Source organism: Rhinolophus hipposideros, assembly GCF_964194185.1.
Source record: "Rhinolophus hipposideros genome assembly, chromosome: 4".
NCBI lineage: Eukaryota > Metazoa > Chordata > Mammalia > Chiroptera > Rhinolophidae > Rhinolophus > Rhinolophus hipposideros.
The window spans coordinates 21,050,420-21,067,004 of record NC_138050.1 but is presented as its reverse complement, the minus strand read 5'-3'; the positions used below and the strand labels follow the sequence as shown (position 1 = coordinate 21,067,004).

The following is a 16,585-nucleotide window of genomic DNA, read 5'->3' as shown; positions in this document are numbered from 1 at the left end:
TCTGGATGTTCCATGCCACCATTTCCATGGCCACAACCATGTGATGTTGGTAAAAGGGCACCATCTGAGCTCCTAGAATGTCACCTTCATGAAGGTGGCTGTTATGGGATGAGTTCTGTCTTCCCAAATTTCACATGTTGAAGTCTTAACCCCTAGTACCTCAAAATGTGACCATATTTAGGGATGGGGTCTTTAAAGAGGTAATGAAGTTAAAATGAGGTCATTAGGGTGGGCCTTAACCCGATGTGAATGATGTCCTTATAAGAAGAGTAAATTTGGATACAAAAATGTACAGAGGAAAGATCATGGGAAGACGTAGGTAGGAGAAGATGACTATCTACAAGCCAAGGAGGGAAGGTTCAGAAGAAAACAAATTGCCAACACCTTAACCTCGCCATTCTGCATCAAGAGACAGTCTGTCTCCTCCCCTCAAACATGGGTGGCCTTTGGATCACTTCAGCCAACAGAGCACAGAGAAAGTGACTGCTGAGCAGTAGTGTGCTGGAGCCCTTGCTACCGGCTAGCCGGTGAGAGTGCACATCTTTTCCCGACTCCACGCCCACTGAATCACTCCAGTAGCCTGAAAACAGCCACAGTGGGTTTACTCATTTCACAGAAGCCAGAAAATGCTACAATCAGGATTCCAGGTGAGGAGAGAGGACCAGTTGCCACGGCTAGAGAGAAAGCCAAGAGGAAGGCAACTGTTTCTGATGAGAGGCTGGGGTTCTACAAAAAGGCTAACAGATGGGAGGCGGGGAGAAGGGGGAAGAGAACCCCTAGAAGGAGGTGCTGTGCATGTTCCCAACACTGACACACGTCTCTGGGGACATTGAGGCCCTCCTGGACTCAACAACCAGGAATAGGGAAGACAGGTACCATTCCTTTCCCTCAAGCCCGTTCTAAGGTGCCAACTAGACCTGAGAAAAGTGTTGAGACTGGAAACCTTACTGGGAGGACAGAACCAATCTGCAGGGCCATGTCCTCACATGGTCCCCTGGTTCCTTGGGACCACAGAAACTGGGGTTCAAGGGCACCCTAATGTTTTCCTTGGAGCACCTTGCACAACTGTCCAATTTCATAGGACTTTTGGAATCTTAGGAGTTTAATATCTCTTTTTTTTCTTAGACCCAGAATTTTATTTATAAAGTTGCAGTAAAATGTACATAACATAAAATTTACTACCTTAACCATTTTTAAGTGTACAGTTCAGTAGTGTTAAGTATATTGACATTATTGTACAATTATCACCATATATCTCTGGAACTCTTTTCATCTTGCAAAACTGAAATTGTGCCCATTAAGCAAAAACTCCTCATTCCCTCCTCCTCCCAGTCACTGGCAACCACCATTCTACTTTTTGTCTCTATGAATTTGATTCCACATAAGAGGAATCATACAGTATTTGTCCTTTGTGACTGGCTTATTTCACTTAGCATAATGTCCTCAAGGTTCATCCAGGTTGTAGCATGTGCCAGGAGTGGACTGTCTTTTTATTTTTCTTCTTCTGACTACGAACTAGTTCATGACTCAGACAGCCCACTTCTCTTTCTTAAATTGTCTTTGGGAAAATTATAATGCTGAGAAAAGTCAAAAAGAAAATGAAAGCTTCTAGTGAAAATGCTTTATGATTCAAGTGGAAGTTGAAGCGAAGGACCTTGAAGGTTTTCTCCCAAATTAGGAAGCCGTCAGGATTAATAGATGGTGACTATAGAAAATGAGACTCACATAGAAGCGTGACCTCAGAATGGAAAGCTCTCCAAGTAAAGCATATGAAGAATGAGAATGGTTACACAGAGCTAATCTATTTGAGAATAACACACAATAAAAGACAACCTTCTGTACAATATGGGGGAGGAGAGTGGGAATGAACACTCATGAACAGGGGAGTCAGTGACTGCCTCCTTAAATGGTGCACAAGTTGGTCTTTGGCCAACTTTAATACCTCCCTTCATTTCTATGCCTTCCATCAAGGAGTCAGGCACACCTTCATTAACTCACGGACTTTTCTGTGATTAAACTCAGGCATATACTCATGAACTCATTGCTCTTTTGAATTAAAATTCCTTATTGGATACACTGAATGGTATGAAATAATCCTTTTACTCACAGTGTCTTGCTTGGAGTAAACACTAAGTCTAATGAATGATTGAACTCATTTCACCAGCAGGACCTCAGTATGTAAGTCACCTCAAGGCTTACATATAACAAACATGCGTAATACATTTTGTATCCTGAATTTAACTTTCACTCAATTCTACTAACATGTCCTCCAATGTGCCCTTTATTCATATGGCAATAAGTGTAGCAGTCAAGAGCATAGACTCTGGATCCCATTGCCTGACTTTAAATTCATTACACGTTTAGTAGCTATGTGGCCTTGGGTAGTTTTTAAATTTCTCTGTACCTCACTCTACTCATCTGTGAAATGGGGATGTTAATAACACCTACCTTGCTTTGGGCATCATTTCCAATAGTGGGTTTCCACTCACTATTTCTAGGGGCCATAGTTGCTTCCCTTCTCTATTGTTAATCTCTGAATTCCCACCAGCTCTCCCTACCACGTCTTTTGTTTGACTTTTCAGATCTTCCATAACTTTTGAAACTAATTCCTCATATTATTTTTTTGTTAATTTTTTTATACATATTTTTTATTTATTTTTTTTTGTTTTTTTTTATTGAGAGCCCACTGGCTCATGTGGGAATCGAACCCGCAGCCTTCGGAGTTAGGAGCACGGAGCTCTAACCGCCTGCGCCACCGGGCCGGCCCTAATTCCTCATATTAAACCCCCTGTTTTCTTAAGTCATAAAGCTCTTCTTATTATTATTACTATCATTTAGCCTCCAAATCTCAGAATCATTTTCCAAAGACTCCTGCTTTTTCCAAAATCTCCCCCTATTTCTGTACATATTAACTGGTTTGAGAGAAAAGATTCTTTGACCCTTTGCTGTGTGTACAGGGGCACCTGGAAAAGCTATTGAGAGACCAGCTGGTATTCCTTACTTCGCTGACCTCCTAGGAGGACAGCCCTATATCCTAAAATTTAGTCTGATTTGACCCCTGGACTGAAACATGCTTTAAAAGGGTTACGGTCTTTATTTGGCCTGCGCCAAGCTCTGCCCTCCCTGCTCATAATCACCCCATTTCAACTTGCTCAGGGGGAGGTGTGGCTAAACGTCTCAAAAAAGATTCAAGTCATCTCACACACAATCCTTTCCTCCTACGGGTTCCCCATTTCCTCCATGGTGTGGTGTGGAGTGGTCAGTTTGGATTCAGAGCTGGAGACTGGCAGTGCCAGGGCAAGGTGATACAAGAGACGCACCTGGGGCCAAGATTTAGGAGACGTCACCCTCAGGGCTGTGCAAGTGCAGGGTCAGCCTTAAAAAGGAGCGTTTCCTTACACTGTGTACCATAGGTAACGCTTTGCCCCACCCCAGTAAACTGGCCTTTTCCATTAGAACAACAACATAAAACCTAGAATGTCAGGGTTGGAGGATTGCCTTTAATATCACATGACTCCACTGCTTCTCAAAGTGTGGCCCACGGAAACTTAGCAGGGTCTAAAATGCAGATTCCTGGGCCCAAGTCCAGACCTACAGATTTGGAATCTTTGGGAGGTGAGGCAGGAATCTGCATTGTAATAAAGAGCCTCAGGCACGTCTCAGAAAACAGCAATTGAGAACTTCTGCTACTAGATGCCGCTTGTCACAGGTCACACAGCCTCTCCACTTAGCCTGCTCCACCCAGGACAGTGACTATTAGAGAGCTGATTATACCGAGCCCAATTCTGCCTCCCTGTAACTTCTGTCTTGGATCTAGCGTCGGGGATGACACAGAATAGCGTCATCTCTTGCTACACGGCCATTCTCAAGCACCTAAGGCGCCTCTCGTGTCCTAAGCACACCCTGAGGACCTTCACCCTCTTTATAAATAGTTCCCTTCTGCCGGACTGTTCCCCACGGGCCACTGGCGTGTAGGGAGAGCGAGCCGTGAGAAGAGGCTCGCCGGACAGGCCTGCTCTGCCAACTAAAGCAAAGGCACCGAAACGACAGATTTCTAGCATGAATGTATAGCTCCATTACATTATGACCTCAGCACGAAATTAGAACAGCCCCCCCCCCTCCCCAAAGCTTCCCGGGATTGCTCTGCTGCCCCCTTCCGGCCCTGGGAAGTACTCCAGGGGGTCTGTACCCACACGTGGGACTGGGAAAGGCAGGTGACCGCCCCTTCCAGGAAAAAGCCAGGAGCTGCTGTCATTGCTGCAGGAGAGAAAACCCCAGCGAAAACCAGAAGGAAAGCCCGCGACTGGGCGCGGGCACCGCCAGTGAAGAGAAAACCCTTCAGAGCAGACGCAGACCTGGAGCACCGGGAGGGACCCGCTGTGGCTGAGCTCTGCCCCGCTACGGGACCGCTTTTGTCGGCTCAAAAGGTGAGTCAGGACAACCCCGCGCAGCCTCTCAAGTTGGAGAAAAGCCTAGCAGATGGTTTCTTGGCATCATTCATAGGAAGATGACAATGTGCTGATTTACGCTTCCTGCAAAGAAAATGACTGCATTGCGGAAGTGCTTTTCTTAATTGTGTGGAGGGAAAGACAACCTGAACTTCCACTGAGTGTAAGGAAAATGGCTTTTCTCATGGAGAGAATACTGGCAAAGGAACAATGGTGAAAGCAAGTTATGCCACACGGTTAGAAACAACTTGCTAAGTGCAGGGCCCTGAATGGGAATCACCTGTTGGGTCCCTGAGCAGGTGGCTTTCACTTACTTAGTCATTTGAAAGGTGTGGTAGAGCAAAGGAAGGACATTTTCCATTTCATAGGAACCGAACGATGAAGGATGATGCCCAGGGAAGTGGTGGGATCACTCTGGCACACAGTAGGTACGCAATAACCTCCGCTGAATGCATGCATGATGGAATAGTTAGGAGAGGGAATGGAGCATAGCATACATAAAGAGCTACAGATAATAAAGGATTTGTGTCCTGAGCACCTGAAACGTTTGTTGGAAACATGCTGTGATTCTGGTAAACATTTGCCTTTGGAGGAACAGATATGGAGGTAGTTAATGTTTAACATTTAGTATTATACAAAACTAAGCAATGAGTTGAGGGTCCCCTTCACATCTAATTTAGGAATTAAGTCTAATGTACCAAGTCTATAACTAAAAACACAATTTCTAAGTCAAAGATGTGTTCTTGCTTCAGGTTGGAGCTTTGGGGTGAAACTAAGTAATGCTAAATACTGACCCAGTGCTAAATGTTAAGAAAAACTTAAGACACCTACCTATAAGATACAGGCTCACTGCTGAATTATGACAGAAATCAGAGGTTTAAAATAAAGTATTATTTTATAAATGTGAACATTAAAACTGTTAGACAGACATAAAACGGTTTCTGAAACTCAGAATTATTGACATTTTGGACCAGGTAATTCTTTGTTGTGAGGGCTGCTCTGTTCCAGGCAGGAAGTTCAGCAGCATCCCTGGTGTCCATCCCATAGGTGCTAGCCACCCCTCCCAGTACCACCCCAGTCATGACAATCAAAAATGTCTCCAGATATTGCCAAATGTCTCCTGGGAGGCAAAACTGCCCCCGGTTGAGGACCACTGAGATACACCAAATGGACTGAGAAATTGAAAGTGTGTAGAATTTCACTTGGCAATTATTATCAATTAATTCCCTCCTTCCCTTTATTATCACTAAACTTTGAGAAGAGGAAGCAAGAGGGGCTATTATCACTACTCTTATTGATACAGAGGCAAACATGAGACAAACAATCCTTTCACTGTCTTACACCAGGATGGATTTCTAAGTCACTGTTTATACTGGAGAGAAGGTATTGCCCAGCCCACTACCCCAATTTCTTCCTGTTTCAGATTTCTAGCAAATAAGTAAAGTTTTCACCAAGCCAGGACCACTTTCATTTTCTTAGTACTTAGAAAGTTTAGAAATTGGCTACAATGGTCATTACCACCATAATCAGCATGGATGTACTCTATTGAGCATCTTCTGTATTTGAAAGACCTACCATCTTTTAAAGAGATGCCATTTGAAAGGGCTAGGGGAGCATGCATTAGAGTTTTGTGAGTTTTTCACATTTCCACATTAACAGTGAATAGACCTTTCATAGCATATTGAATCTGTAGATTCACACAGTGAGCTCTGTGAATGAAAAAGCAGACTCACTACTATTTTCTTAAATTGCAGCTTGTTTTTGTGGGCTTGGCACTCAAAAGATACTTGTTTTTGCTTTGAATTGAAATAAGTCCATATCATAGATTATAAAAAGTAATTCACAAAGGGGGCTAGATGACAAAAATACAAGCAATGAAAGAATGTGCAATATCACTGGTAATCAAAAATGTAAATTAAAATAATGACAATCCCATGTTTGCCTATTAAAGTAATAAAAATGCTTTAGTCTTTCTAACACCCAGTGCTAGCTAACGTGTAGTGAAACTGGCACTTTCAGATATTACTAGTGGCACTGTAAATGGATACAACTCTTTCAGGAATTAATTTTATCTCAAAAGCCAAAAAAATTGCACATTTTTAAATTCAGTAATCCCAAATCTAATTACTTATTCTAAGGGAATTATCTAATACATGAAAAAAAGACATTTTCATGGAAAGATGTCTCTTATGATTAGTCAAAATAGTGAAAAATTGTAAGTAAATGTCCAGCAACAACACGTTGTTAGGTATAGTGCGATTGTTAGGTATTCTGCTCTGTGGAATGTGATAGAACTGTTAAAAAGATGGTTATGAAGTCTGCATAGTAACAGAAAAAATTCTGCTGTCAAAGTGTCCAGTGTTCATTGAATGTGCCGATGAATACAACCATCTGAAGGGTGTGTGTGTGTGTGTGTGTGTGTGTGTGTGTGTATTTATGTGTACATATACACATACTTGCACGAAAAGCTCCAAAATACTAACAGTTTTTGGGCTAGGAGTTCTGTAGTTGTTTATAATGACAAATAGTTTTCTTTTTTTCTACGACCTAATTTTTCTGTTAGTTTACTTTCATAACTTTAAAGAAAATACTCCAAAAGAAGAGATGAATATTTCGCCACTGTCATCATATCTTTTCTCCCCGTTTCGTTTCTCCTCTCAGGTGATCTAATCTTGCATATATCTGCCCCTACACGTTACTTTTTATCTTTGAAATTTGGAGAAACAATTGAACTACTTTTCCTTTCAAATACTAATACTTCTATGCTTATAATGTTTTAAATTATAAAAGTAAAACCTACTCATAAGTAAGAGTAGAGTGGTATTAGGGCATAAAGTAGCAATGAAAATACTTCCCACCCCTGCCTCCAACACCTACCCTGATCGCACCCCTGTGGCCCTATTTCCTTGTACAACTCTCTTAGGTTAACAGTGATAACAACGGTTTGGTGTGTGTGCTGCTGATCTCTTCCTGTGCATTTACACAGACATGTTTTACGTGAGTGAGATCATATTATACATATCACCCTTCCCACTCTGATTGTGAAATTGGTTGTGCCAAATTGCCCTCTAAAGAAGTGGCTTCCTTTGATATTTCCACCAAGAGTATATCCTTAGCTATGGTTCCCTCCCCTCTCACTAAAATCTTAAACTGCTTAATCTTTACGTGAAAAAATGATATCTCATGGTTGTTTTAATTAACATTTCATTCCTAATCAGTGAAGTTGAACACAATTTACAGTGTTGGCCAGCATTTGGGACCCTGTCTTCTCTTTCTGGCTGGGTGCCAAAGCTCAATTCCAGTGTCACAGCCACCTGTCTCTTAGGGAACATTCTTTAAGGCATGACAGAATTAGGAGCACATAATTCTGTTTTAGTTCTCATCCATCTTGCCAGTTTATGGAAATAAAGGGCTTAAAGGAATAAGAATTACCTCATTTATATAATGGATCGAACACCCGTACCTTGTATTGATTTATTCTGTTGGATGCCACCTTATTGGGTCTGGCATTATTACCAATAAGGAAGTCATTGATTTTTTTTAAATTGATGTTTCTACCATTATTTGCAGCTAGTGGCTAAAGAGATCAGTGAATTCGGGATATTCAAATAATGAAAAAAATCTCTGTGTATCCCTCACTATTTTTTGCAGTGGGACATCATTTTTCAAAGTTCACAAGATACTAAAGCATGTGCCTCTTACCCCAGGTAGTGGCCCAAGGTACAAATGTTTGTGTTGTTAGGATGTGACACCGACAAATATAAATGGTCTCCACAAATGTGCTGTGGGTTTAACAACTGGAATATCTTTGGGTCGTCGGTAGGATCAGACCAAATCAACATGTTATTTCAAAGGAAATTTATAAACCTGTGGCCACTCCACCACACAAGTCCGAACAGTTTGCCCTTATTTCTCCTCCCTCTGTTATTTCCCTTCTACGACGTAGAAGGAAATATGGACCCTGCCAGATGTGATAGCCACGTCAACCCCTGAGAAGAAAATTCCACCCTATCCATGGACCAAGGGCCTGTGTTATTGAAGTGCACAAGTTCTAAAACTCCAAAAGGCTGTCCAAGAGGGCAGGACATCTGGAGCTGCGACAGGAAAACAGCCATGTCGGGAATGGTGACGTGTCCTGCAATGTGGCCAGGGACAGAGTGAGCCTGGTTTCTCTCCACAACCCCCCTCAGACACCCTAACAGAGGCGGGTGATGAGACTCGTCCAGAACAAGCCCTCTGTGTCATGAGACTCACCTCTTCTCTACCTCAGAAGGGTGAGGAAAGGAACCCTCCTTCCCTGTTAGACACCCTGCTGGGCTTTAGATAACTGGGCTTGTCCTCTGGTCCAGGACAGTTGTTTTTCCAGACAAGGTTTAGTGGCACTCCTGTGAAATCTGCAATGAAATCTGCAATTCATACAGTAACCAGGTGTCCATGACTTGGAGCCTACTTTTGTGGTGCTTTAACAAAGGGCATGCACCTGGCAAGCCCCATCAGTCCAGAGAACTGGCCTAATTTCACTTTGATCTGTGGAAAGCCAAGCAAAGGATGAGGAAAGAGACCGTTGTTTATTCAGGGCTGCAATTTTCCTGACTTTCTGTGAGGAAGGATGATGAGTTGACAGTTTTTTTAGGACGTTATGGAAAAAATGGAGCCTCATGAAGAGACATTTGAATAGTTGTTTGTGGAATCATTCGTTAAATATATACTGAAGGCCTACTATGTGCGAGGGAGACAAAGACACACACATCTTCCACAGTTGCTTCCAGAAAGGCAGCATCAGGAGATAGGATCAGCAGAGGACTCCCTGGGAATGGCCTCGCACCGTGTTCTATAGGCGAGAAAGGAGCAGGACACCTTCGTGCTCAGCTCTGCTCCTTTGTGTCCTATTGTCTCAATGTGATCAAAGCTACCAAAGTCAATAAAGTCAGTTCTGGTCAAGACAACAGGCATCTCAGTTTGGCAGATATTGAGACACCTGAGTTCCAATCTAGCTGTGTGATGTTGGGCAAATTCTGAACTCTTCTGGCCCTTAGTTTCCTCACCCATAAAATGGGGTAACATTCCTTACCTGATGAAATAAGATCGTACACCCACAGGACTGATGGAGAAGGCACATGTCCTCTTGGCAGTCCCTGACTCCCTTTGGGAAGGCTTTCCTTTCTAGGTTTCTTCCCCTTTATTCCTCCACTGTGGTGAGGAGGAGATACTGGGCTTGGAAGTCACAGAGACCAGGTTTCAAATACCGGAGTCAGAGAGGTCTCATTTCAAATGGCAGTTCTACCACTCACTAGCTGGGTGACTATAAACATATGAACTACCAGAATCTCAGTTCTCTCAGTCAAATGACACATGCCTGCCACCAGCGAACTGGGGGAATGAGGTGAGGTGACACGTGGAAGACCTTGGCAGGGCGCTGGGGTGTTTTGCCTCTGGTTTGAGACTGACCCATCTCCCATCACACTGATGCCTCTTTGCCGTAAGGGGAAATACCGAGCCAGGTCTTAAGTGTGACATGTCCCGGAAGCAAAGTGAAGGGGAATAAAAGCCCTGTATCTCACTGTAATCCCTGGAACCCAAAGCCCTGGCTAAATGACCCTGTCTTCCAGTTAGTAGAGGATCAGCAGGGAGAGAAGCTGCCAGAGAAAGAGCTGCCTGCCAGGGAGGCCTCCCGCCAGCAGGCCCATGCTGAGTGATAGCAGCAGAGTAAATCACAATGGACAACAGCGTGCTCTCCTTCTTAGTCATCATTTCCACCTCTGTCCCTGCACCACAAATAGCCCCTGTTACTGCCAGTTCTGCCTGCACTAAGGTCGTTCTACCCAGGATGGCCAGCAGGCAGCACTGCCGAGATGTCATTATCCCTGATCTGCAAACCTCTTCAGGAGTAGCAATGGTGCCTGTTTCAAAGTGTGCTTGCAAATGGAGCTGCCCTATTCAGGACAGGTTCCTGGAGAGACTTGTGGTCTGAAGTAAGGTATTTGCCCTAGATCCTGTCTGGATCAGCCAGTGTCTGTGGGAGCTGAATTCTGCCAAGCAACAAAATGTTAGAAAATTGTAGAACTGCCCCATACTCAGGCATTAGGGGCCAAGACAGAGGGACGGCCTCCCCTCCACTGAATGCCTTTACAGGGCTGCCTCGTTCCCTGGGCAGGAGAATGTGCTGTCCTACTTGACTGGTTGGATTTGTGTTGTGTATGTTAAAATTTATGGATATTTATTCCAAGGAATAATTTATTACAAGTCCACAGTGAAGCTGGGATTTGTCTCCAGGCTTCTTGGGTGTCAATCCCACGGCTGCTATGATCATGTCCATGGCTATCCTTTTTCAGGCCCTCAGAGATTGGTGTTCTAATGGAGAGCAGCTACATGTGTGCGGAAGTGAGATGGGCACGAGCTTTGTCAGCGTACCTGGGTCAAATGTGGGCTCTGCCACTTGCCAGCTCTGGCTTTAGAGTGAATCTTATCCTCTCTAAGTCTCCAAAGCTCCATCTGTAAAGCAGAGTTAATATTACTTTTCAATAGGATTATTGTGGGGATTAAATATGAGAAGATATATGTAAAAATCTAATACAACACCTGGCACGTAATAGTTGTTCAATAAATGATAGCTATTATTATCTTGTCCTCTAGGCGCTCTGTCTTTCCAGCTGTGCACTAGTGGGTAAGCTTGTTAATCTCTCTGAGCTTGGTTCCCTCATCTGTGAAATGAAGGGTGTTTCTCTCAGCTTGATAATGGCTAGCAAGCCCACACCTGCAGGCAAACCAGCACTGATGCTGGCTCCCAGAATCCCAGGCTGACTGAGGCTACCCTGCAGGTACAGATGACATGCACGGAGGTAGTCAACTGGTGCTGAGTAAGCCCTCCCATAGCCTTTCTAATAAATTATGTTTGATTTCCAGTACTTTGTCAGTGAGCAAGAACAATGCCAAGAGGTCTAGAGAAAGCGTGTCATCGGTGCATTTTTTTAAATCACCAGCAATGGTGAGTCACAGCTCTGAGAAATGCCCTTGTTTGGAAGGATTTGGGGCTCTGGGATCCCATGATTTGTTAAGTCTCAATGTGAACCTTGTGGATGGTGTGTGCTTGGCTCAGGGTGGCCCCAGGGTAGAGCTGGAGAAGACATGCCTTGCCCTCCATTGATGCTTTCTACTTCTACTCCTTATTTATTAATTCTTAGCTTTCCATAAGCATAGTATGTGTTTTCAATATAATAGGTGTTTGAAAAAATGTCCCTGTGGTGCAAGGACAGAGTGAATGGAGTCACCAGGGTATAACCAATGTATAATGGCAGTGGAACTGGGAGACATGGTGGGGGGTATGAAATTACTGGACTTGGATTTGGGGTAGTTTCTCTTAACCCACCCCACCCATTCTCTTTGCCAAATTAGGCTTTCCCCCTAACACCACCTGCTGGGGTTCTTTGTGACCACATTGCAGAAGGCCTAGTCTGTATCATGATATGTGGAATGTCTCAAAACAAATCTAAGCCTTGGGGCTCCTTGGGATGAAAGCATTTCCCTCATGGTGAGATGTGTGATCTAACTTTTATGAAACGTGAATAAAGGGAGCCTTGTGAGATGCTTTGAGCAACTTATGTTTGAGCAATAATATCAGGAAGCAGCAGTCAGTGGGTAGACGTGGGCTAAGGTAGAGGGGTCAGGAGAACAAGGGATGGCGGATGGGTGCCTGGCTACTACAGCATTGACGTGTTGTTACCCTGTACAGTCACCAAATGCTCATCTCCCATTCCTCCCAGGACGTCTCATTCACTGCATCCCCAGAACCTCCAATAGCTCCTGGCACATAGTAGGAGCACAGTAATTGTTTACTGATGACTAGGTGGGTGAATAAATGAACCACCATCTCCCGGATACAAGCTTCTCCTTTAGCTGATGTACCCAGCCCCCAACTCATCTTCCTTAGGCACAGCCTAACATTTGACTCCCCAGGACGGCTCTGGGGGCCACTTCCCCCCTTTACCCCTGAAGTACACCCACTGTGTGGGGGTCAGAGTGGGGCAGTGGTGCTGGACCTCTGCCAGGATGCTCTGGCAGGAAGGAAACACACAGGCTGGTTCACTGCCCTCAGAGATACTTGTTGCTCCAGAGCAGGGGTGTCCAAACTTTTTTCAATGTTTTTTACCAAGCGCCATATGTGGTAAAATACACAAACAGCCGGGCCATTCATTCGAGGTGAAGTACATATTGCCTCACCTGGTTTATTTAAAGTAAACTAAATATATTTTTGGAATTTGCTGCGGGCCAATTAAAAATGGATTGTGGGCCGCAGTTGGCTCGCGGGCCGCAGTTTGGACCTCCCTGCTCTAGACCATCCTAAATGAGCTCCCTACCCAACACCACATACACACCCTACCCGTTCATACAGCGGGAGCTCTGATGACAACACCAGGTTGGCAAGAAGGGATATATTAGGCTCAGGGTTTTCTAGAAAAGGGTATGTTGCCTGGCTACACAGGAAATCCCCTGGTCCAATTGTCACCTCTTTAAGTGCCCTTGAAAGGTGATAGGAAACTGGGATTGGCCCTGCTCTACCTGGTCTCCTCGATCCCTGAGCTGTTATATCTCCTTAGTACCCCTCGTTTTGTGAGCAACTCCAGTCTTCAGCCAGGACTGTGGCAAGGCCTCGGAAGTACTCTCCCTGCCCCCACCCCGCCCGCTCAACTCACCCTGCACACGCATCCAGACAAAAACATTTTAGCTTCCCTAAAAACTCTGGGCTCTCTTTGTCCCCTGAACATTCCAAAATGCATTTCTTTGCACATAGCTCTCTTTCCTCCCACCTGCCCCCTCAGGTAAAGATTCAATGAGGCAAGAATCATCAATGGATGCGAAATCTAAGAGAAAATTTTGCTGACCAGCAGGATGTTTGCATTGTCTCAGAATCTTCCCACAGAATTCTTATTGATTGAAAGGGAGAAAAAACAGTAATTATGCAATGGAAAACCTGGGGAAAACATTGGCTCAAATCCCACAACTCCTTTTACCTTCCTAAGAAAATCCAAATGCTCTGATGCAGAATAGAAATGCCCTCTAGTCTCAATATCTCCTTCCAATCTTATCTCCCGTGTATCTACTAAGGATGAGCTAGGCTCAGTAAATGTGATGATTTGCCACTCTCCAAAATCACCCTGAGCTTTTCTTCATGGATCTTTTACTTCCTCTAGGATTTTCCCTTTAACTGAAAATCCATCTCGTCACAACTCAGCTATCAAAACCTTACCCATCCATCAACACCCAGTACCAACATCACCTCCTCCTGGAAACCTTCTTTGATTTCCTTGGAACTCTTTCCTCCTCTGGGTGTCCTTACTTTTCATGCACCTCTGGTGGTCCCTTTCACACACTGATTGTATTGCCCCTCTTAGCTCCCTCATGAGGGTCTGTGTGGGCACGGCTCATCATGCCAATTTTGCATCTCCCCGAACCTTTGTCAAATACAAGAGTGAAGGAATGACTATCTGTAGTGAAGTTCATTCCTGTTCAAAGCTAAACAAACACCACCTGTGCAAATTGCTATTGACCAGTATCTCTGGGGGTTAGTGGGTGGCTATGAAACAGGGCAGGTGAGAGGGTGATGCTTGCGGCTGATACAGGGATGGAGAGGAGGGAAGGATGGGAAAGATGGGGCCGAGACGTAACAGGATGTACCAGAAGAGGGCAGAGTGGCATAGGTGGCTGAGGTTTTGGTGCTTTTACAGCTACAGGGAAGAGAAGAGGACAATTTGGAAAGAAGAGTTTAATTTGAGTTTATCCTCCTGCACCCTTTGCCAGTTGCCTCTTAGGTATTTGGTAACTCAGTGGAGCTCCCAAAAGGTGGTGTTGCTGAGAAAAACTACTGGGTCCTGGTCTCGGTTTCCACAATAAACAATTTACTTTTAAGCAAGAGAGCAGGGGACACGATTGCTATTCATGGGAAAGGTTCTGAAGATCAGAGAGAGCAGACTAAGCTAAACGCTACCCCCTTTTCCTACCAAGATTTCCCCTTTTAAAGATGCTTTGAATATTTCTGCCTTCCTATTTTGACAGGTGCCTATGTCTAATATGTCTTTAACCAGCGATGGTGAGAGCAGCATAGTCCGACCCACCTCAAGAGACGCAAGTGCCCCAGTGGCTGACCCAGACGCCGCCCTGAGGAGTGCTCCCTGCCAGGGGCTCTCTCTTTGTACAATCTTCAGGAAGTCTGGGGTCAGTTCATCTGTCATCTGGGCATAAAGGGTAATTTGGCTGTAACCTTTTGATGCTACTGCCCTCCCACTATTGCTCTAATCCTGAACTATTTTATGCTTTGAGATGCTCAGTCGATTTGTCCGTTCAGCTCTTCAAACAGACTTGATAGGCAGCAACTGTCATTTGGTCAGAAACGAGAACGCAGCGCTCTGAGCCACATGGGAATCGGGCCTTAATGACCTCAAAGGCACGGCAGTATTTATTATGGTGGTTATCGCTGTCAAACCCCTGTCCTTGTGTGAGCAAGGTCACCAGGAAACCCAGACCCAGAGCGCTTTGATGACCCATAGCTGTGGAAGCAGGTCCCCCAGGAGGGAGGGGGATGCGGAGAAGTGGGGGTTTCTGATCCCTGTGTGGCTTGAGTGGTCTTTATAGGGCTGAGTGGTAAAGAAGCCCCAGGGTTATTAACTGCTAATTACTTCCATCCCAGTGAAATCCCACAGGCCCGCCCAACCCCAGTGCCTCACATTTCTGGAGCAAACAAGGAAGGCCTGGCCGAAGAATCTTTAGCCCTGCTTACAAAAAAGATGGTGTGTGGACCATCTACTTCACAGTCACCTGGGAGTTGCTTTAAAACGTATTCCCAGACTCTATGTAAACATCCTGATTTCCCAAATCTAGAGTGGCCACTGAGAATCAGAGAATTATGGCTCCGAGATTTAAAGAGTGGGAGTGAGCCCTCTTAGACCTTGACGGAGGTAAGGCAGAGAGGCTGACTCTAATGAGCCTGCAGATAGTCAGGGAATGAGGTCAGGTCCACACAGGGAGTTCTGGTTTAAAACAACACATCTCAGCTCCTTCGAAGTCCATGGGAACTAGAGAGCTCCCTCATTTGTTGTTTTAGCTCTCCATTTGATCCCTAGGTGAGGTCTGAAATGAAAGGGAAGCCACACTCTCTTTGCATCATGAACGGACAATCATAACGATGGGAATGATACTGACTAACACTTACAACGCAACTGTTTATGATACAGCAGACCCTGTGTTTAGTGCCCTATGTGAGTTATGACATTTGATTATTTAGCAAGTCCTATATAATGAAGCTTGTGTTTTAAATGAGGACACTGAAACTCAGGGGTTAAGAGGTCTGTGGTCCACACCACTCGTTAGAAGGAGTGGGGTGGTCTGGCTCCAAGTGACAAGTCACCACCCTCTCCTCTGGGTGGTCACTGGGATTGCTCTGGCCGGAGGATTCTCCCTCAGCCGTGCTCAGAGGGAGGAAGCTGGCACGGCAGGGAACTCCTCTGGGGGCTGCCCCACATCCCTGTGTCACTGAACACCTGGATTACATATGTGGCCAGGTGGCACCATCTGTCACAAGCTTGTAGCTCAGTGAAGGGTTTTCTGAAATGCTGATCACTTTATCATCCTGGTAACAAGCTCAAGGCCAGAAACAGACATGGGATTCATCAGCCTCTTGCTTTTCTATCACTTACCAGCAAGAAATTTCTTCCATGATCCCACTTTGAAGTGGGCATTAAAACAGATGTGGCTAGATTAACTGACATTCTCCCTTTAATCGGCTCCACTGCCAGCGGGGCTGTGTAACCCGTGATCAACAGGGCCGGCTGCATAACTTGCGGGAACTGATTGCAAAAAGAAAATGCAGAGCACCTTGTTCAAAAGCAGGAAGGAAAAGCACTGTTCAAGGTACTGAAATATGAAGACTTTTGCTTTCTTCTCCAGTCTCCTTTGATGTCATAGTATTTTTCCATTTGCTAGTTAATGTCATTTTAAGTAAAGAAAAATGGAAACTGTCAAATTGATAATTTTAAATTACTAGAATAAATTTTTACCATTTACTTAATGTTGTACAATGACAGTTTTCAATGCAACTATACGCGCATTTATTTTGGATGTAGAATCAACAAATTCACACCATTTGT

At 44.6% G+C, this 16,585-nt stretch overlaps 1 long non-coding RNA gene across 1 annotated transcript; it reads left to right on the top strand.

Annotated features, from left to right (window-relative positions):
- Positions 1-4,171: 4,171 nt before the first annotated feature.
- LOC308496334 lies at positions 4,172-16,498 on the top strand. Its single transcript, XR_013993162.1, has 3 exons — positions 4,172-4,427; positions 11,352-11,433; positions 14,499-16,498. It is a non-coding gene; the product is annotated as an uncharacterized lncRNA (long non-coding RNA).
- The last annotated feature ends 87 nt before the right edge of the window (positions 16,499-16,585 follow it).